The sequence below is a fragment of the Martes martes genome, assembly GCF_963455335.1.
Source record: "Martes martes genome assembly, chromosome: 4".
Taxonomy (NCBI): Eukaryota; Metazoa; Chordata; class Mammalia; order Carnivora; family Mustelidae; genus Martes; species Martes martes.
In genome coordinates, this window is record NC_137891.1 from 79647008 (window position 1) to 79667871 (window position 20864).

The window sequence follows — 20864 nt, forward strand, 5'->3', positions numbered from 1 at the left end:
TTGAAAGAACAAATATTGTGAAAATGTCTATGCTACCTAAAGCAATCTACACATTTAATGCAATCCCTACCAAAATCCCATCCATTTTTTTCAAATAAATAGAACAAATAATCCTAAAATGTATATGGAATCAGAAAAGACCTCGAATAGCCAAAGGAATATTGAAAAAGAAAGCCAAAGTTGGTGGCGTCACAATTCCAGACTTCAAGCTCTATTACAAAGCTGTCATCATCAAGACAGTATGGTACTGGCACAAAAACAGACACATAGATCAATGGAACAGAATAGAGAGTCCAGAAATAGACCCTTAACTCTATGGTCAACTAATCTTTGACAAAGCAGGAAGGAATGTCCAATGGAAAAAAAACAGTCTCTCCAACAAATGGTGCTGGGAAAATTGGACAGCCACATGCTGAAAAATGAAATTGGACCATTTCCTTACACCACAATGAAAATAGACTCAAAATGGATGAAAGACCTCAATGTGAGAAAGGAATCCATCAAAACCCTTGAGGAGAACACAGGCAGCAACCTCTTTGACCTCAGCCGCAGCAACTTCTTCCTAGGAACATCGCCAAAGGCAAGGGAATCAAAGGCAAAAATGAACTATTGGGATTTCATCAATATCAAAATCTTTTGCACAGCAAAGGAAACAGTTAATAAAACCAAAAGACAACTGACAGAATGGGAGAAGATATTAGCAAATGACACATCAGATAAAGGGCTAGTATCCAAAATCTATAAAGAACTTAGCAAACTCAACACCCAAAGAACAAATAATCCAGTCAAGAAATGGGCAGAGGACATGAACAGACATTTCTGCAAAGAAGACATCCAGATGGCCAACAGACACATGAAAAAATGCTCCACATCACATGGCATCAGGGAAATACTAATCAAACCATAATGAGATACCACCTCACACCAGTCAGAATGGCTAAAATGAACAAGTCAGGAAATGACAGATGCTGGCGAGGATGCGGAGAAAGGGGGACCCTCCTTCACTGTTGGTGGGAATGCAAGCTGGTGCAACCACTCTGGAATACAGCATGGAGGTTCCCCAAAAAGCTGAAAATAGAGCTACCGTATGACCCAGTGATTGCACTACTGGGTATATACCGTAACTATATAAACATGGTGCTCTGAAGGGGCACGTGCACCCGAATGTTTATAGCAGCAATGTCCACAATAGCCAAACTATGGAAAGAACCTAGATGTCCATCAACAGATGAATGGATAAAGAAGAATTGGTATATATATACAGTGGAATATTATGCAGCCATCAAAAGAAATGAAATCTTGCCATTTGGGGTGACGTGGATGGAACTAGAGGGTATTATGCTTAGGGAAATAAGTAAATCAGAGAAAGATAACTATCATATGATCCCCTTGATATGAGGAGGTGGAGATGCAACGTGGGGGTTTGGGGGTAGGTAAAGAAAAAATGAAAGAAGATGCGATTGGGAGGGAGACAAACCACAAAAGACTCAATCTCACAAAACAGGCTGAAGATTGTTGAGCGGAGGGGGAGAGGGTGGTGGGGTTATGGACATTGGGGAGGGTATATGCTATGGTGAGTGCTATGAAATGTATAAACTTGGTGATTCATAGACTTGTGCCCCTGGGGATAAAAATACATTATATGTTCATAAAAAATTTAAAAATTAATTTAAAAAATAAATGAGATGACCTGTGTAAATATATATATATATTGGTGTTAAATAAGAAAATACTCTTTGAATTAGATAACTAACTTAGCAAAAGTTAAAAATTTACCATATATGAACAAGAAAAAGTTGATACAACTGTAGGAAGAAAAACTTAAAAAATTTTTTAAATAAGAACATAATTACAGGTAAATCAGGCTTCTGATTTTCAGAGCATTTTATCCATCTATTCTCAGTAGGAAAAAACAATTGGGGAAAGACCTGACGATTTTGGGACCCAGATATTAAGAGTGAGTTTGTAATTTTTTTCTATATCACCATCCAAATCCTATCATTTCAAGTACTCTCCTGGCAATATATGAAGTTATTTTAAGAGCTATGTATTTTCTTGTGATAATTTAAATGCTTATAGTAGCTTTTGGGAGCAAATACTTGTACTTTCCTTTACTTCTGCTATAATTTTCATTTGGCATCATCCTAGTTAAAAATTGTTCATTTTTGCAAATAAAATAAGTAATACTTTTGGAGCCTGTGCTGGAGTCAATCAAATAAATTTAAACAACATTCTTGACTGCTGCCAATTATAACATTTAATTTATGTATCTGCATAGTACATGTACTATCTTAACAGCTCACTGTAGTACTGCGGAAGATTATCTAATGGCATTTAGAAAGATAACTTGCAGGTTGGTTGATTTGTTGAAAAGTAAGGAAGAGAAAATATTTAATTCTGGTTGTGAAAGATGTAGCTCTTTTCCTTAAATTTCCCCTCTGTTATTAGTAGCTGCAATAAGAGTGCAACATAGCTGTGCTTTAGAGATGAAGAAATGCTCTCAAAGATTATGTGAATTACTTATTCATGGCCATATCTCTGTATATAGCTAAGTTTACATTTCTATACTGATTCCTCTTTGTTCCTTATAAGTCTCTATTTGTCAATTATCTTTGTCAAAAGAACAAATAAGAAACTTGTCTCTGTCTAGATCAAGAATCCCTGAGAATATATCTAATAGGTAGTACTGAAGGCATAAGCCATCCAATGTAGCCAATCATTAGCCAAGTGCCCAAGATTGAATCTTCTTATCAGTATTCAGAAAAATATTAATTAATTATCCTTGACTTTTTCCAGAATTAGAATCATAAGCTGGTTAAAACTCATAAAAAACTTGATAAACTGTATAAATTTTACTTTGCAGAAGAAGTTGATATTTATAGAATATCACCAGCTTTGTTATCACAAATATTTGGATATACTTAGGTATGTCTATGAATATATTCAGGAACCAATAATTTATATTTTAAAATGTAAATTTATCTCCAAATGGTACTATGATAGGACCCATTCAGTTCTCTTACATATTAACAAGTGATACAAATCACATGGAGAATTTTATTTGCTATAAATACATTTTAATAACTATAAGACACATGATAAATGTTCACTTTAAGAACTGAAAGAATAAAAATGGATTTTCTTTAAAGAGATAATTAAAAAATAACCACTTATTCAAATTGTCCAATGCTCTCTCATAAAACAAAAAAAGCTGATCACTTTGTTTTGCAATTAACAATAGGTTAACAGAGAAGATTTACAAAATAGTGTGGTTCCTGTAAAATTTTTTCCTAAACAGCAGTTGTTTCTAGAGTAACTATGTTGATTTTAGGAATCTTGCACATTTACAGCACTTAAACAGAAAAAATATATATAACATACAATTAATTTAATAATACTATTCTTAAAAACACCTAGAGCTGTGTACAGTTTTATGAACACCATATAGCCTATATTCTTGGAATAGATACTTTATTTTACCATAATATTTTTCCCTCAAGTTTTTATTTAAATTCTAATTAACATATAGTGTAATGTTAGTTTCAGGTATAGAATTTTAGTGATTCATCACTTTTATAAAACACCCAGAGCTCATCACAAGTGCTCTCCTTAACCTATCACGCATTTAACCTGTCACTGTGCCCACCTTCCCTTCAACAACCCTCAGTTTGTTCTTTATAGTTATAAGTCTGTTTCCTGGTTTGCCTCTCTTTCTCCCCACCCCCAATATGTTCATCTATTTTGTTTCTTAAATTCCACATATGGGTGAAACCATATGGTATTTTTTTTCTCTGGCTGACTTATTTCACTTAGCATAATGTTCTCTAGCTCCATCCATAGCAATTGCACTACTACATATTTACTCAGGGATACAAAAATATGATTTGAGGGGCACCTGGGTGGCTCAGTGGGTTAAAACCTTTGTCTTTGTTTCAGGTCATGATCCTGGGGTCCTGGGATCGATCCCCACATCGGGGTCTCTGCTCAGTGGGAAGCCTGCTTCCTCCTATCTCTACCTGTCTCTCTGCCTACTTGTAATCTCTGTCTGTCAAATAGATAAAATCTTTAAAGAAACAAAACAAAAATACGATTTGAAGGGATACAGACACCTTGATGTTTATAGCAGCATTATCTACAATAGCCAAATTATGGAAAGAACTCAAGTGTCTATTGGCTGATGAATAGATAAAGAAGATATGGTATATATACAATAGGATATTACTCAAACATACCATAATATTTTTAATAGAGATAATCATGAAAACCTAAATCACTGAATAAAAACCCTGACTTAAAATATTCACATTAACATGTAGAGAAATATACTTTAATTTTCAAGGACAATTTGTGAAAATTGTGATCTGGCCAAATGAGTAAGCACACGTCATTGCCATTGTCTTATTTGAAAATTATGTGTGTTTACTGCATACAAATGAAGTTGTTCTGTTATATAAGTAAGTCTTAATTGACAAACAATCATTTTAATATTTCCCTCATTGCACTTTTATGTGTGTGTGTAGGTTGGTAGTTAAAAAACATCAAGTGTGTACCATGGTGTGTACCATGGTGTGTACCATGTGCTAAACATCCTTCACAATTATTAGCACATGCTAAGTTATTTAAATCTTATCATAGCCCTGAGGTAGATTCTAATGCTTTATTTAATGTTACTGGTTAAAGAACAGATAGGATGTGGGGCACCTGGGTGGCTCAGTGGGTTAAGCCTCTGCCTTTGGCTCGGGTCATGATCTCAGGGTCCTGGGATCGAGCCCCACATCGGGTTCTCTGTTCAGCGGGGGGCCTGCTTCCCCTTCTCTCTCTGCCTGCTGCTCTGCCTACTTCTGATCTCTCTCTGTCAAATAAATAAGATTGTAAAAAAAAAAAAATTATTAAAAAAAAAAAAGAACAGATAGAATGTGGGAATCTGAGTTCAGAACCCACACTTTTGACCACTACAATTGTGCATCATATTAAATTAATAGCTATAGCTATTCTGGTGATATTTTCTTTAAAAATGTCCCAGAATTTGATAAAATCATAATAGATTTATGTCATCTATTATAAAGTGGTGGTAATATGAGGTAGTATAGGATTGAAACTAGAATAGAATCCAGAGGGGCACCTGGGTGGTGTAGTTGGTTCAGCATCTGCCTCTTGGTTTCTGCTCAGGTCATGATTTCAGGGTTGTGGGTTGGAACCCCTCCTTGGGCTCCGTGCTCAGTGCATGGTCTGCTTATCCCTCTCCCTCAGCTCCTCCCCCTGCTTGCTCTCTTCTCTCTTTCTCTCTCTCAAAAATAAATAAATAAAATCTTTAAAAAAAATAATAGAATCCAGGAATAGAGACATTTTGACTGCTAATGAAAAATACACCCTTTAATGTAGTCATAAAAAGATGATTTTTAAAAATAAATGGTTTTTTAAATAAATGGTTCTGAATCTCTTATATTTAAAAATAACAACTTTTGATTTTTATACCATATACAAAAGTCAAGCCTAGATTAATTATAGATATAAATATGAAGACTGAAGCAATAAACTTTTTAGAGATATACATAGAATGTTTCTATGACAAACATTAGGCAATATTTCTTAAAGGAGTTACAAAAACGACTAGCTACAAAAAATTTTGTTGAATTGTATTTGTTCATAAACAATAACTTCAGATAATCAAAGGTACTATTAATCAAGTGAAAAAGTAGCCTGCAGAGACATAGGAAATAGTCATAATACATGTATCTGGCAATATATTCATATCTAGAATATATAAAGAACACCAACAAATCAATAATTAAACAAAAGATAATGTGACATAAAAATGGACAGAAGTCTTAAACACTTCAAATAAGATTATACCCATTGATATCCAAATGTCCAGTAAACATATGCAACACTGTTCAACTTCATTTCCCATCTGAAAAAGGTACATTGGAACCACAGTGCAATGCTCCTACACAATCATCAGGAAAACTAAACGGAAAGATGACAATCCAAGTGTTGTCAAAGTATGGGAGCAACTGGAACTCTGATATACTTCTGGTTAGAGTGTAAATTAATATAACCAAATCAGAAAACTGTTTGCCAGTATCTGTTAATGCCAAATATATGTATACTTTGTGACTCAACAAGTACAGTAAACTAAATTGCAATAAATTTAAGTAAACTAAATTTAATAAATTTTAGTAAACTAAAATAAGGATATATATTCACCAAAAGACATGCAGAAGAATATTGTAGCAGAACTATTCATAATAGTATCAAAATGTTTTTTTTAAAACCCACAAACCAAATCTCCCATCAACAACAGAATAAAATTGACAGGTAAAAAGAAAATGATAGTTAAGATGTAAGCTATCGATGAAAGTAACATTGTACAACCGTAAGAATAAACAAAGTATAATTATGTGCAACAACTTATTAAAACTGACAAAACATTGAAAGAAGCCAAGCGTAAGCTGTAAATTTTGTATTAGTATATTTATATAAAGCCAATTAATTGTGGTGTCAAAGTTCAGCCCAGTGGCTATCTTTGGTGGTAATAGTGACTTAGAAGAGGCTGTAGGTTTGTTTTGGGTAGAAGGTAATGTTCTCTGTAGCCTCACAGTGAGTGTAGGGATGCTCAATATGTAAAGGTTCATTTTTGGTCTGGGCAATTTTTTATATGTATATTGTAGTTTACTATATTGTAGTAACTTCAAAATTATAGTAGAACATTTCTTAAAGTTATCAATAAGACCCCATTTTGAAATTGCCCTTGTCTTATAGACATTTATTTATATTAGTTATTAAAGCCATTTCATTCCAAACCCAGTGAAAGTGTGGCAGTTTGACAACTGAATTTTCATTTCCATCTACTAGTTGACTTACTCTCTTTAACACATTTTTTTTGCTAGAGTCAGTTTTGGTTATTTAGCAATTATTTATGATTTCTAAATATTATGGAAATATTGGCATGTAAAAACAAAAGGAAAAAACATCAAAATACAGTCTTTCCTATGAAAGCACATTGAACAGAAAAGGCTGGATGCAATAGAAAAGGGGTAGAGGTAGGAAGAGCTACTGATCAAAACCTGGTACAAAAACATGTTACTTTAAAAAAGTACTCTTTCACAAAGTCCCTAATACATCCTAGAAAATATTTAGACTAAACACATGAAGTACTCAAAAATTGAAACAGGGAGTTGGGCCCACTTCGAAGCCCTTTAAGCGACTCTACAGCGCCTCTGGCTCAAGGGATTCATGCGGGTAAGTACAACTAGGAGTCAACTGTAGTCCTTCTAGCTGTTATACTGGGCAAGATATTAAAGCCTCTTATTTTAGCTTTATTTGTAAAATGAAGATAATTCTTTTTACTTTATATATATATATTTACAATAGTGACTTTATTTTTTTATTTTTTTAGTCTATTGTTCTAAAAATAAGATAATTAGTAAATTAGGGTATAAATATTTTTGAGCCTTATAGCTTAAAAGTATTCATACTCCACTAACAATATCCTTTTGGAATCATAGTTTAGTTTTCAGCTACTGTGAATAAAGCTGCTCTAAACATTCACAATCTGATTTTTGTGAAACATAAGTTTGTGAACATAAATTTGCATTTCTCTGGAAACTAATGTTCAACTGTTTTCTAGATTTACAGTATCATTTTACATTCTCACCAACAGTGTGTGAATGATTCAGTCTCCAGGTATCCTTGCCAGCATTTGCTGTTATCACTATTTTCATTTAGCCATGCTGATAGGTATACTGAGATATCATATATTGTAGTTTAATTTACACTTCACTGATGGCTAATTATGTGAAACATAATTTCACGTGCTTACCTGACATTCATATATTAATCAGTGAAAAGTTTCTTCTTATCTTTAGCCTATTTTATTTTATTTTTTAAAAACAAACTTTTAATTTTTAAAAAAATTTATTTTAATTTAATTTTTTTCAGTGTTCCAAAATTCATTGTTTATGCACCACACCCAGTGCTCCATGCAATACGTGCCCTCCACAATATCCACCAACAGGCTCACCCAATCCTCCACTCCACCCTCCAAAACCCTCAGTTTATCTCTCAGAGTCCACAGTTTCTCATGGTTTGTCTCCTCCTCCAATTTCCCCCAACTCACTTCTCCTCTCCATCTTCCCATGACCTCTTTGTTATTACTTATGCTCCCCCCACAAGTAAGTGAAACCATATGATAATTTATTCTCTCTGCTTGACTTATTTCACTCAGCATAATCTCTTCCAGTCCCTCCAATGTTGATACAAAAGTTGGGTATTCATCCTTTCTGATGGAGGCATAATACTCCATTGTATATATGGACCATATCTTCTTTATCCATTTGTCCGTTGAAGGGCATCTTGGTTCTTTCCACAGTTTGGTGACTGTGGCCATTGCTGCTATAAACATTGGGGTACAGGTGGCCCTTCTTTTCACACATCTGTATCTTGGGGATAAATACCCAGTAGTGTGATTGCAGGGTTACAGGGAAGCTCTATTTTTAATTTCTTAAGGAATCTCTACACTGTTTTCCAAAGTGGCTGCACCAACTTGCATTCCCACCAACAGTTTAAGAGGGTTCCCCTTTCTCTACATCCTCTCCAACACTTGTTGTTTACTGTCTTGTTGATTTTGGTCATCCCAACAGGTGTAAGGTGGTATCTCAATGTGGTTTTGATTTGAATCTCCCTGATAGCTAATGATGATGAACATTTTTTCATGTGTCTGTTAGCCATTTGTATGTCTTCTTTGGAGAAATGTCTGTTCATGTCTTCGGCCCATTTAGCTGGATTTTATTTGTAAGGAGTTTTGAGAGTTCTTAATATATTCTAGACACTAGTCTTTTGTCAGATATGTGATTTACAAATATTTTTCAGTCAGTAGTTTGTCTTTTGTCCTCTTTAAAAAGTCTTTCACAGAGACAAATTAAAACATAATAAACAAAGTTCAAAGTAATTTTTTTCTTTTACGGATTGTGCTTTTAGTGACAGCTCTAAGAACATTGATCATTTTGTTTAGAGAATTTCCCTAAATTACTCTGTTTGGAGAAATTTCTTTAGCTGTTCTTTTAGGATATATCTATTCTTGGTAATTTCTATTAGTTTTCTGTCATCTGAACATCTTGATTTGTCCTTCATTCCTGAAGGAATTTTCACTGGAAAATGATTCTGGGTTGACAGTGCTTTTCTTTGAGGACTTGGGAAGTGTGTCACTTCCTGATGACCTCAGGGACTTCTGAAGAGAAATCTGTCATTTTAATAGTTTTTATTGTTGTTATTGTTATTTATTTATTTTTTTTAACTTACAAAGAAGATGTTATTTCTGTCTGTACTTTCAAGATTTTTTTCCTTTGTCTTTAGTTTTGTAATTTGAAAATGCTGTGTCTTGGTGTTTATCCTGTTTGGTATTTACACAGCTTCTTGTATCTATAGATGTATGTCTTTTGCCAAATTTGGGAAGTTTTCAGACATTACTTCTTCTAGGATTTTTTAGCCCTATACTCTCTCCTTTCCTTGAATGTTAGGAGTTTGGTAATTTCATTTGTCTTTGAGGTTCTAATCATCTTAGTTTATTTTCTCTGTTGTTCAGATTGCATAATCTCGATTGTTTATCCAGTTTACTTGTCCTTTTTCCGAACCTCCACCCTGCTGCTGTACACATATCCTGAGGCTTTTATTTTGGTTATTGTAAAAATTTTATGTTCTATTTCCATTTAGTTCTTCTTTTTCTTTGTTGAGACTTTGATTTTTTTTTCATTTGTTTAAAGTATATTTGGAATTAATTGCTCAGTGAAATATTTTGATGATGGCTGTTTGAAAATATTGTGAATTATATTTTCTCATTCAAATGCTGATTCTCCTGGTTCTTGATATATGGACTTATTTTCCTATAAAAGTTGGATTTTGGGGCATTGATTTAGGAGGCTCTGGAATTTGTATAAGCCTTATGTTTTAGTTGTTTTTCTCTAATATTGTTCCAACAGGGGACTGAAGGTACCCCTTTATTATCAGTAAGTGGAAGTAGAAGTTCAAATTCCCCATTATCCTCCATTGGACACCTGAGTGAGAAGCCTCCTTGTTATTGTTGGGTCAGACTGGGATTTCAGTTCCACTGATACCTCTCTGCTTGGGTCAGGGAAGTGGGGTTAGCACAACTAGTACTTCATTACTACCCCCCATTGACTGACCCCACTGACACCAAAAAAGAGCCTCATTATTAATGGGTAATGGCAAAAGTTCTTAGTCTCCTTTGACACCACCCCAAAGCAGAGAGGAAGGGGAGCCTCCCCACAACTAGGTGGTAATGGAAGTCCAGTTTTCCCAACCAGCTCCCAACACATCACTGGTAGTAGGGGAGGGGAAAACCTCATTAATATTGGATGGAGTTCTCTTTGATTTTTTTTCCCTTTATCTCATTTTCCCTATATTTGTTTGCTATTGTTGCTGTAAGAAATTATGACAAACTTAACATACTTTTATTCTCTTATAGTTTGGGAGGTCTGAAGTCCAAAATCAACATGTTAACTGGGCTGCACTTCTTTTTGAGGCTTTAGGGGAGAATAGGTTCTTTGTTTTTTTATGTTTTTTTGAGAAGCTGCCTACATTCTTTGACTCATGGCTCATTCCTCATATCACCCTAACCTCTTGTTTCCATTGTCACATTTCCTACTACTGAATCTGATCCTGCCTTTTATAAAGGCCCTTGTTACTACATTGAACTCACCTGGATAACCCAGGATAATCTTATTTCAAAATCCTGGACTTCATTATATCTGCTGAGTCTCTTTTAACATGTAAGGTAATATAATCACAGATTACTGGGATTAGGGCATGGACATATTTGGGGGCCATTATATAGTTTACTCCACTCCCATTTAAATAATGGTTAATTCTTGTAGTTTCCACTTGCAAAATATCATTTTGTTTTGTTTTGTTTTCAATCTCCATTTTTATCATCCTGATGGAGACCTCCATTTCTTACCTTGACTCCTGCCATCAGAGGTTTTAAATAGCAGTGAGAACTATAAATTAGAAACCTGAAAAGATTTGGAAAGATAGGAAGTAGGGCTCAATTTTAAAGAATGTAGTAAGTCTTTGATTATGCATATGAGTCTGTAAAGAGCATTCCAGTCATGAATAGTTTGATATAAACTAGTTCACATTACTCAAATTTCTACCATGTGCAAAACCTTGGCAATCATAAATATTTGCTTGTAGTAGAATACAATTGGGAAAAAATCAGGAGAGGCCAAATATGTTAAACTGTCTGAGAAGAAACTTGTATGGAGGCTATGTTGTAATATTAAAATGAGATGAGTGTTGGAGAGATGGGTAGACATTGAATAGCAATTGTTGAAAGGAACTACAAATGTCATTCTATAGAAAAGAATTTAATTAAATTCAACTAACCTGAGTATGTACTATGTGTCAGACTCAGCTATGAAAAGTTTAAATATAGGAATAAATAGTACCTATGATGTGCCTAAATCAACTCACATTTAATAAGTGTAATAAAGCCCTTAAAATATGATATAATAAAGAAACCTGGAAAATTGTGTAGAGGATACTAGAGGATCTGCACACAAATTGCATCTAGTGATTTGGGAAGATTTTTTTTTTTCCTGTCAACAGAGATAGATAGTACATATGATGTGATCAACAAGAATAACTGATTATCACAAAACTATGGTGAAAAGAAGACAGACAATATATACAAATGGACAGCACGGGTATGATTGGAAAACAAAAACAAAAACAAAAAACAAGAAATAAACAAACAAACAAACCAAAAGACCAAAAAACCAAAAGCCTCTTACTGAAACAACTTAGAAGATAAAGATGCAGAGAATAAGAAGATAGATGGGGTTGAATATAGTTTAGGCATTTTCACTTCCCAGTTTTCTATAACATTCTTTCTTAATTTCAGAAAGGTGTTTTTTTTCATTTTGTTGTTGTTTTTTGATGGGGAAAAGTGATACATAGGAATACTTCTGTAGGAAACAGGACTCGGTCTGAATTTCATTAATACACTGATATCAGTTGTCACTTTTCCTGAATTTTTCCAGCAAGATATAGCTACATAATGTTTCAGTGTCAAAATGTCGACTCTAATGTCACAGAAAACTTGAAAGATCAAAATTTAAATCAGTTGTCTAGCTACCATAACAAAATTGTTCAATCATAGCCTATATTCAACTAATGTGCTTCTAGAAACTTAAGATAAAAATGTGTTTTCTAAAAGAGGAGAAATTTGTTTCCATATGTGGATTTTGTGAAATTGCCATAACCTTCTAAGCCCTTGACCAGTGTGAATAATAAATCAATAACTATAACTATATATATATAATCTGTCTTGGTACAACAATCTATGAAGAAAATTTTATCAAACATCTTAGATATTAAAATTATTTTGTAAAATAAAGTTTAAAGTTTTAAATGTGTCTGGCTATTTGCTGGATTTGGAAATGAGTCATTTTCACCAGATGGGACCTGTGGCAGAGTGCATTGTCACTGGAATAGAACAGTCTTAAGGAATTGTAGCAACTTGTGTTTCCTCAGTGGGGTATGTACCCTCCAGTGACAAAAATTGTCTGACCTTAGCAGGAGAAATATATTAACATTTTTTAATTCAAGAGAACAACCTTGTAATTTCAGTGCTTTACCAGAGACAAGTACTTTAAAAACCCTATTAATTAGACTCAGAAAATCATAAAGGCTCATTATAGTCTATAAGCTAGATTGCAAGTTTCACATATTGCAGAGTTGGTTGGTAATTAGAACTAAGTAACATTGCCTGTCTTTCAAAAAATAATATTTGAATACATCAATCAGAATTGTCTAATAAAATATAATATTGTTCCCACCATAAAGTACATGGTTTGACTCTTAATGAAGTTATATATTTAAAGCAACAGATCTATGGCTAAGGAAAGAACTGAATATTAAAGTTGGAAAGATAAAAGAATCAAATGGTGTGTTGTTGACAATAAGGGCATGATTCAGTAAATTATGTATAAAGCTGAGCAGAGCCCGATGCGGGGCTCGATCCCAGGACGCCGAGATCTTGACCCGAGCCGAAGGCAGCGGCTTTAACGCACTGAGCCACCCAGGTGCCCCAGAATTTTTTTAATTATAAAATGTAATTTCCTAGGGCGCCTGGGTGGCTCAGTGGGTTAAGGCCTCTGCCTTCGGCTAGGGTCATGATCTCGGGGTCCTGGGATCGAGCCCCGCACCGAGCCCCGCGTTGGGCTCTCTGCTCAGAGGGGAGCCTGCTTCCTCCTCTCTCTCTCTGCCTGCCTCTCTGCCTGCTTGTGGTCTCTGCCTGTCAAATGAATAAATAAAAATTTAAAAAAATGTAATTTCCTTACAAAATATATATAACTTAAATTTTTTTGCATCTATTTGATGAGTTTTCTTCAGCAAATTTGTATATTTTATTGGTTTGGTCTATTGACAGAAAATGTTCAAAATATGTGGAATCTGTAATGAGTTGCAATCTATCAATTCTCATATTAACCATTTGTATATAATCTCTTTTTCTATTTCCCTTTGCTCAGATTTGTTAATTTTTAAAATCTTTTCAAGAATCAAATTTGTCTTCATTGGTTTTCACTTTTGTTTATCTGTTTTTTATTTCATTAGTTTTCACTCCTTTTTAAAAACCTATTTCCTTCTCCAAATATATATATATATATACATGTCCAATAAGCACATAAAAAGACTATCAGCATCATTAGTCATTAGAGGAATGCAAATAAAAGCAACAGTGAGATACTACTTCATATGAACTAGTATAGTGATATTAAAAAATAGACAAATAACAAGTTGGCAAGGATATTAGAACCCTTGTATTTAACTGATAGGAATTCGAAATGTTAAACACAGCATCAATGTGGAACCCATACATTCTACTTTTAGATACATACTGAAAGAATTGAAAAGTGATATTCAAATATTGCACATGAATGTTCATAACAACACTATTCACAATAGCCGAAAGGATAGCTTTGGACATCCACTGTTTGATAAAATGTGATATAGCCACACAATGGAATATTATTCAGCTTTAAAGGGTACTTAAATTTTGTTGCATGCTATCACATAAATGAATAATGTAAACATACTAAGTGAAAGAAACCATCATTTTCAAGACTAATGTCAAAGGGTGTATATTTTATTATTCTGTTTGTATGAGGTACCTAAGATAGTCAAATTAATAGGAACAGAAAATAGACTAGGATTACCAGCAAATGGAGGTGTGGGAAATAGGGAGTTACTGTTTAATGGGTACAGAGCTTCAGTCTCGGATGATGAAATTTCTGGCAATGGATAGTGGTTGATGGTTGCTCAACAATGTGTATGTATGTACTCAAAGACAATGAATTGTACAACTAAAATGACTAAGATGATAACTTTTTCCTATATATATTTTACCACAATAAAACATTTTTAAGTGAAGAAAAGGCAAAAAAGTAAACAAAATGACATTGATACATTCTACAATATGAATGAACCTAGAAAACATTATGATAAGTGAACTATGCCAAACTCTAATGGTGACACATTATATGATTCCATTTATCTGAAATATGCAGAATAAACACATCCACAGAACAAAAGGGATATTGGTGGTTCTGGGAAAAGGAAGGCATAGAGAATAACTGCTAATGTGTATGGGATTTTATATTCAAGTGATGAGGATGTTCTGGAACTAAATAAGTGTGGGGGTGACAAAATATTGTGAATATCTAAATTTCAATGAGTTGTTTATTTTAAAAGTATTAATTTTATGTTATTTGAATTTCACCCCCATAAAATATTTAAAAACTATATTCTTATCATTAAAGACTGCAATAGAAAAATATAAGAATATGCAAGAACATACGCATGATATAGGCAGAGAGAAGAGATTTCTAAGAAAAAAATCAAAAGGAAATGCTAGAAATCACAAACATTGTAATGAACTTGAAAAATGCCTATAAAGGTGTCATTAGTGGACAAGACAGAGCCTAGAAGAAAGTAGGTTGAAGATAGATTAATGGAAGCTTCTTATGCTGAAATGAAAATGGGAAAAAAATTTAAAAAATAGAACAAACATCCATGTACTGTGAAAGATATAGAATAAACATCCATGTGCTGTGAAAATGATGTAATGTGTGTTTAACTGAAATAGTGGAAGGACAAAAATGTTGGAGCAGAAAAAGTAATTGAAGTAATATGGCTAAGAACTTTCTTTTTTTAAATTTTTATTTAAATTCCACTTAGTTGACATACAGCATAATATTAGTTTCAGGTGTACAATATAGTGATTCTACACTTCCATATGACACGTGATGCTCATCACAAGTATATGCCTTAATCCCCATTACCTATTTAAATCACTTCCCCTACCAATCCCCCCTCTGGTAACTATCTGTCCCCCAAAGTTAGAGTCTGTTTCTTGGTTTGCCTCTCTTTCTCTCTCTCTTTTTCTTTTCTGATTATTGGTTTTGCTTCTTAAATTCCACATATAAGTAAAACCGTATGGTATTTGTCTTTCTCTAACTGATTTATTTCACTTAGCATAATACTTTTTCACTCCATCTAAGTCATTGCAAATCACAAGATTTCCTTATTTTTATGAATGACTAATAGTCCATTTTGTGTGTGTGTGTGTGTGTGTGTGCGCATGTGTGTGTGTGTGTACATAAGACCACTTCTTTATTGATTCATCAGTGGATGGACACTTGGGCTGTTTCCATAATTTGCTGTTGTAGATAATGCTTCTATAAACATTGGGGTACATGTATCCCTTTGAATTAGTATTTTTGGATTTAATGAGTAAATTCCTAGTTGTGCACTTGCTGAGTTGCAAGGTAGTTCTATTTCTCAATTTTTGAGGAAATTCCATACTGTTTCCCAGAGTGGCTGCACCAGTTTGCATTCCCACCAACAGTGCAAGAGGGTTTTCTCTTTCTCTGCGTCCTTGATGATACCTGTTTCTTGTGTTATTGATTTTAGCCATTCTGACAGGTGTGATGTGATATCTCATTGTGGTTTTTGTTTTTTTTTTTTTTTGTTTTCTTTTTTAATTTTTTATTTATTTTCAGCGTAACAGTATTCATTGTTTTTTCACCACACCCAGTGCTCCATGCAATCTGTGCCCTCCCTAATACCCACCACCTGGTTCCCCCACCCTCCCACCCCCACCCCCTTCAAAACCCTCAGGTTGTTTTTCAGAGTCCATAGTCTCTCATGGTTCACCTCCCCTTCCAATTTCCCTCAACTCCCTTCTCCTCTCCATCTACCCTTGTCCTCTATATTATTTGTTATGCTCCACCAATAAGTGAAACCATATGATACTTGACTTTCTCTGTTTGACTTATTTCACTCAGCATAATCTCTTCCAGTCCTGTCCATGTTGCTACAATTGTGGTTTTGATTTGCATTCCCCTGATGATGAGTGATGTTGAGCATCTTTTCCTGTGCAGGTTGGCCATCTGGATGTATTCTTTGGATGGATGTCTTGTTCATATCTTCTGCCCATATTTTGGGTGTTGAGTTTATAAGTTCTTTACATATTTTGGATACTAACCCTTTATCATGCATGTCATTTGCAAATATCTTTTCCTATTCTGTAGGTCATCTTTTAGTTTGGTTGATTATTTCCTTTGATGTGCAGAAGTTGTTTTTTTTGTTTGTTTGTTTGTTTGTTTTAAATTCTTTATTTTATTTTATTTTATTTATTTATTTGACAGAGATCCCAAGCAGGCAGAAAGGCAGGCAGAGAGAGAAGGGAGGAAGCAGGCTCCCCACCGAGCAGAGAGCCCGATGCGGGGCTCGATCCCAGGACCCTGGGATCATGACCTGAGCCGAAGGCAGAGGCTTTAACCCACTGAGCCACCCAGGTGCCCCTGTTTTGTTTTGTTTTTAATGTAGTCCCAATAGTTTGTTTTTTCTTTTGTCTCCCTTTCTCCCTTGCCTCAGAAGACATATCTAATAAGAAGTTGCTATGGGTTACCTCAAAGAAGTTATGGCCTGTTACTAATCCAGGGTTTTTATTGTTTCCTGTCTCACATTTATGTATTTCATCTATTTGGAATTTATTTTTGTGTATCATGTAAGTAAGTCATCAGTTTCATTCTTTTACATGTTTCTGTCCAGTTTTCTCTACACTATTTATTGAAAACACTATCTTTTGTTCCACTGGATATTCTTTCTTGCCTTGTGGAAGATTAATTGACCATAGTTGTGGGTTTCTGGATTTTTATTCTGTTCTATTGATCTATGGTCTACTTTTCTTTTTTTCTTTGCCAGTACTATACTATTTTGATCACTACAGGTTTGTAATATAACTTGAAGTCTTGAACTGTATTGCCTCCAGCTTTTCTTTGCTTTTTCAAGGCTGCTTTGGTATTCAGGGTATTTTCTGGTTCCATGCAAATTTTAAGATTGTTCTATCTCTGTGAAAAGTGATGTTGGTATTCTGATAGGAATTGCTTTAATTGTGTAGTTTCTGTTGGGTAGTATACACATTTTAACAATATTTGTTTTTCTGATCTTGATCCATGAGCATGGAATGTCTTTTCATTTCTTTGTCATCTACCATTCTTTTCAACAGTGTTTTATAGTTTTCAGAGTATAGGTTTTTCACCTCTTTGGTTGTGTTTTTTCTTAGATATCCTATTGTTTTTGGAGCAGTCGTAAATGGGATGGATTCCTTATTTTCTCTTTGTGCCGCTTCATCATTAGTGTATAGAAATGTAACAGATTTTTGTATGTTGATTTTCCATCCTGTGACTTTACTGAATTTTTATATCAATTCTAGCAGTTTCTTGGTGGAGTATTTTGGATTTTCTATATAGAAATCATGTCATCTGCAGATAGTGAAAATTTTGCTTCTTCTTTGTTGATTTGGTGGCCTTTCATTTCTTTTTGTTGTGTGCTGTGGTTAGGACAACCAGTACTATATTAAATAACAGTGGTGAGAGTGGACATCTGTCTTATTCCTGACCATAGAGGAAAATCTTGCAGTTTTTCCCCACTGAGGATATTAGCTGTGGGTTATACTATATGACCTTTATGATACTGAGGTATTTTGATTGATTTGCAAATATTGAACAACTCTTGCAACTTAGGAATAAATTCAACTTGATCATTGTGTATGATTCTTCTAATGTGTTGTTGGATTCAGTCTGCTAGTATTTTACTGAGAATTTTTGCATCCATGTCTATCAGGGATATTGGCCTCTAGTTCTCTTTTTTAGTAGAGTCCTTATCTGATTTTCATATCAGGGTAATGCTGGACTCACAGAATGAGTTTGGAAGTTCTCTTCCATTTCTATTTTTTTTGTAATAGTTTCAGAAGAATTGTTTAAATGTTTGGTAGAAGTCTCCTCTGAAGTCATCTAGACCTAGACTTTGTTGGGAGTTTTCAGATTATTGGTTCATTTTCTTTGCTGGTTATTGGTTTGTCCAAGTTTTCTATTTCTTTGTATTTCAGTTTTGGCAGTTTATATGATTTTAGGAATTTAGCTATTTCTTCCAAGTTGTCCAATTTGTTGACATATAGGTTTTAGTAACATTCTCTTACAATTGCTTGTATTTCAGTGGCGTTCATTATTATTTATCTTCTTTCATGTGTGATTTTATCATTTGGATACTTTTTCTTTTTCTTTTTTTTTTTTTATTAAGTCTATCAATTTTTTTTCTTTCAAAAAAAAAAAAAATAGCCCATGATTTCATTGACCTGTTCTATTGTTTTTTTTTTCTTCATTTTTATATCATCTATTTCTGTTCTAATCTTTATATGTCCTTCCTTCTGCTGCCTTTAGGCTTTGTTTGCTGTTCCCTAGGTGTAAGGTTAGGTTGTTTATCTGATATTTTTCTTGCTTATCTAGGTAGGCCTATATTGCTACATTCTTACCTCTTAAGAATGTTTTTGCTGGAGCACCTGGGCGGCTCAGTGGGTTAAGCCTCTGCCTTCGGCTCGGGTCATAATCTCAGGGTCCTGGGATCGAGCCCCGCATCGGACTCTCTGCTCAGTAGGGAGCCTGCTTCCCCCTCTCTCTCTGCTGGCCTCTCTGCCTACTTGTGATCTCTGTCTGTCAAATAAATAAATCTTTAAAAAAAAAAAAAAAGAATGTTTTTGCTGCATCTCAAAGATTTTAGACTGTTTTTGTCTTCATTTTCATGTTTCCATGTATTTTTTTTAAATTTCTTCTTTGATTTCCTGGTTAATCTGCTCACCATTTAGTAGCATGTTATTTAACCTCCATGAATTTGTGATCCTTTCCATTTTTTTTTTCTTGTGATTGACATCAAATTTCATAGCTTTGTATTCAGGAAAGGTGCATGGTATGATTTCAATCTTTTTGCATTTCTTGAGGCCCAATTTCCAACAATATGTGTTCTGTTCTGGAGAATGTCCCATGTACACTTGAAAAGAATGTGTATCTTGCTGTGTTAAGATGGAATGTTATGAACACATCTGTTAAGTCCACATTATCCAGTGTGTTATTCAAGACCATTGCTTCCTTGCTGATTTTTCTACTTAGCTGATTTGTCAATTGATGTAAGTGGGGTGTTAAAATTCCCTACTATTATTATATTATTATCAATGAGTTTCTTTATGTTTATTATTGTTTTATGTATTTGGGTGCTCCCATGTTGTGCTATATAAACTGAAAATTGTCAGATCTTTTTGTTGCATTGCCCCTTTATTATGATATTGTGCTTTTCTTCAATGGTTACATTCTTTAAAGTCTAGTTTGTATAAGTATTGCTACTCTGGTTTTCTTTTGACATCCATTTGTGTCATAAATGTTTCTCCACTCCCTCACATTCAATTTGAAGGTAACTTTAGGTCTAAAATATGTCTCTTGGTGTGTTTGGGTGGCTCAGTCAGTTAAATATCTGCCTTTGGTTCAGGTCATGATCCAGGGCCCTGGAACTGAGTGCCACATCAGGCTGCCTGCTCAGTGGGGAGCCTGCTTCTCCCTCTCCCTCTGCTACTTCCCCTGCTTGTGCTCTCTCTTTCTCTTTCTCAAATAAATAAATAAAATCTTTGAAAAAAATGAAATGTCTCTAATAGACAACATATAGATGGGTCTTTTTATTTTTAACTGTTCTGACTCCCTATGTCTTTTGATTTAGAGCATTTAGTCCATTTATATTCAAAATAATAACTGATAGATATGCATTTATTGATATTTTATTACTTGCTTTGTAGTTGTTTCTGGAAATTTTCTCTGTTCCTTTCCTATCTCTGTCACATTTTGTCCTTCCTTTCCACTCAAAGATTCCCCTTTTATATCTCTTGCAGAGCTGGTGTAACAGTCATGATTTCCTTGAGTTTTTGTTTGTCTGGGAAGTTCTTTATCTTCCTTCTATTCTGAACAATAGCCTTGCAGGATAGAGTACTTTTGGCTGCAGATTTTTCTTTTGGCACTTGGAATATATAATGCCACTGTCTTTTGGCCTGCCAAGTTTCTGTTGCAAAATCTCCAGCTAGCCTTATGGGTCTTTTGTAAGTTAAGGACTTCTTTTATGTGCTGCTTCTAATTATTATTATTATTATTATTTAAGATTTTATTTACTTAGTTGAGGAGGAGAGAGAGATTCTGAGAGAGAGCAGGAGCAGGGGGAGGGGCAGAAGGAGAAGGAGAAGCAAACTCCCCACTGAGCAGGAAGCCTGATGCTGGGCTGGATCCCAGGACCCTGGGATCTTGACCTGAACTGAAGGCAGATACTAGACCGACTGAGTCACAAAGGTGCCCCAGATTTTTTCTGTATCACTATATTTTGCAAATTTAATGACAGCAAGTCTGAGTGTTGGCCAGCTTTTCCTGATTTTGATGGGAGTTCTCTGTACCTCCTGGATCTGGGTGTCT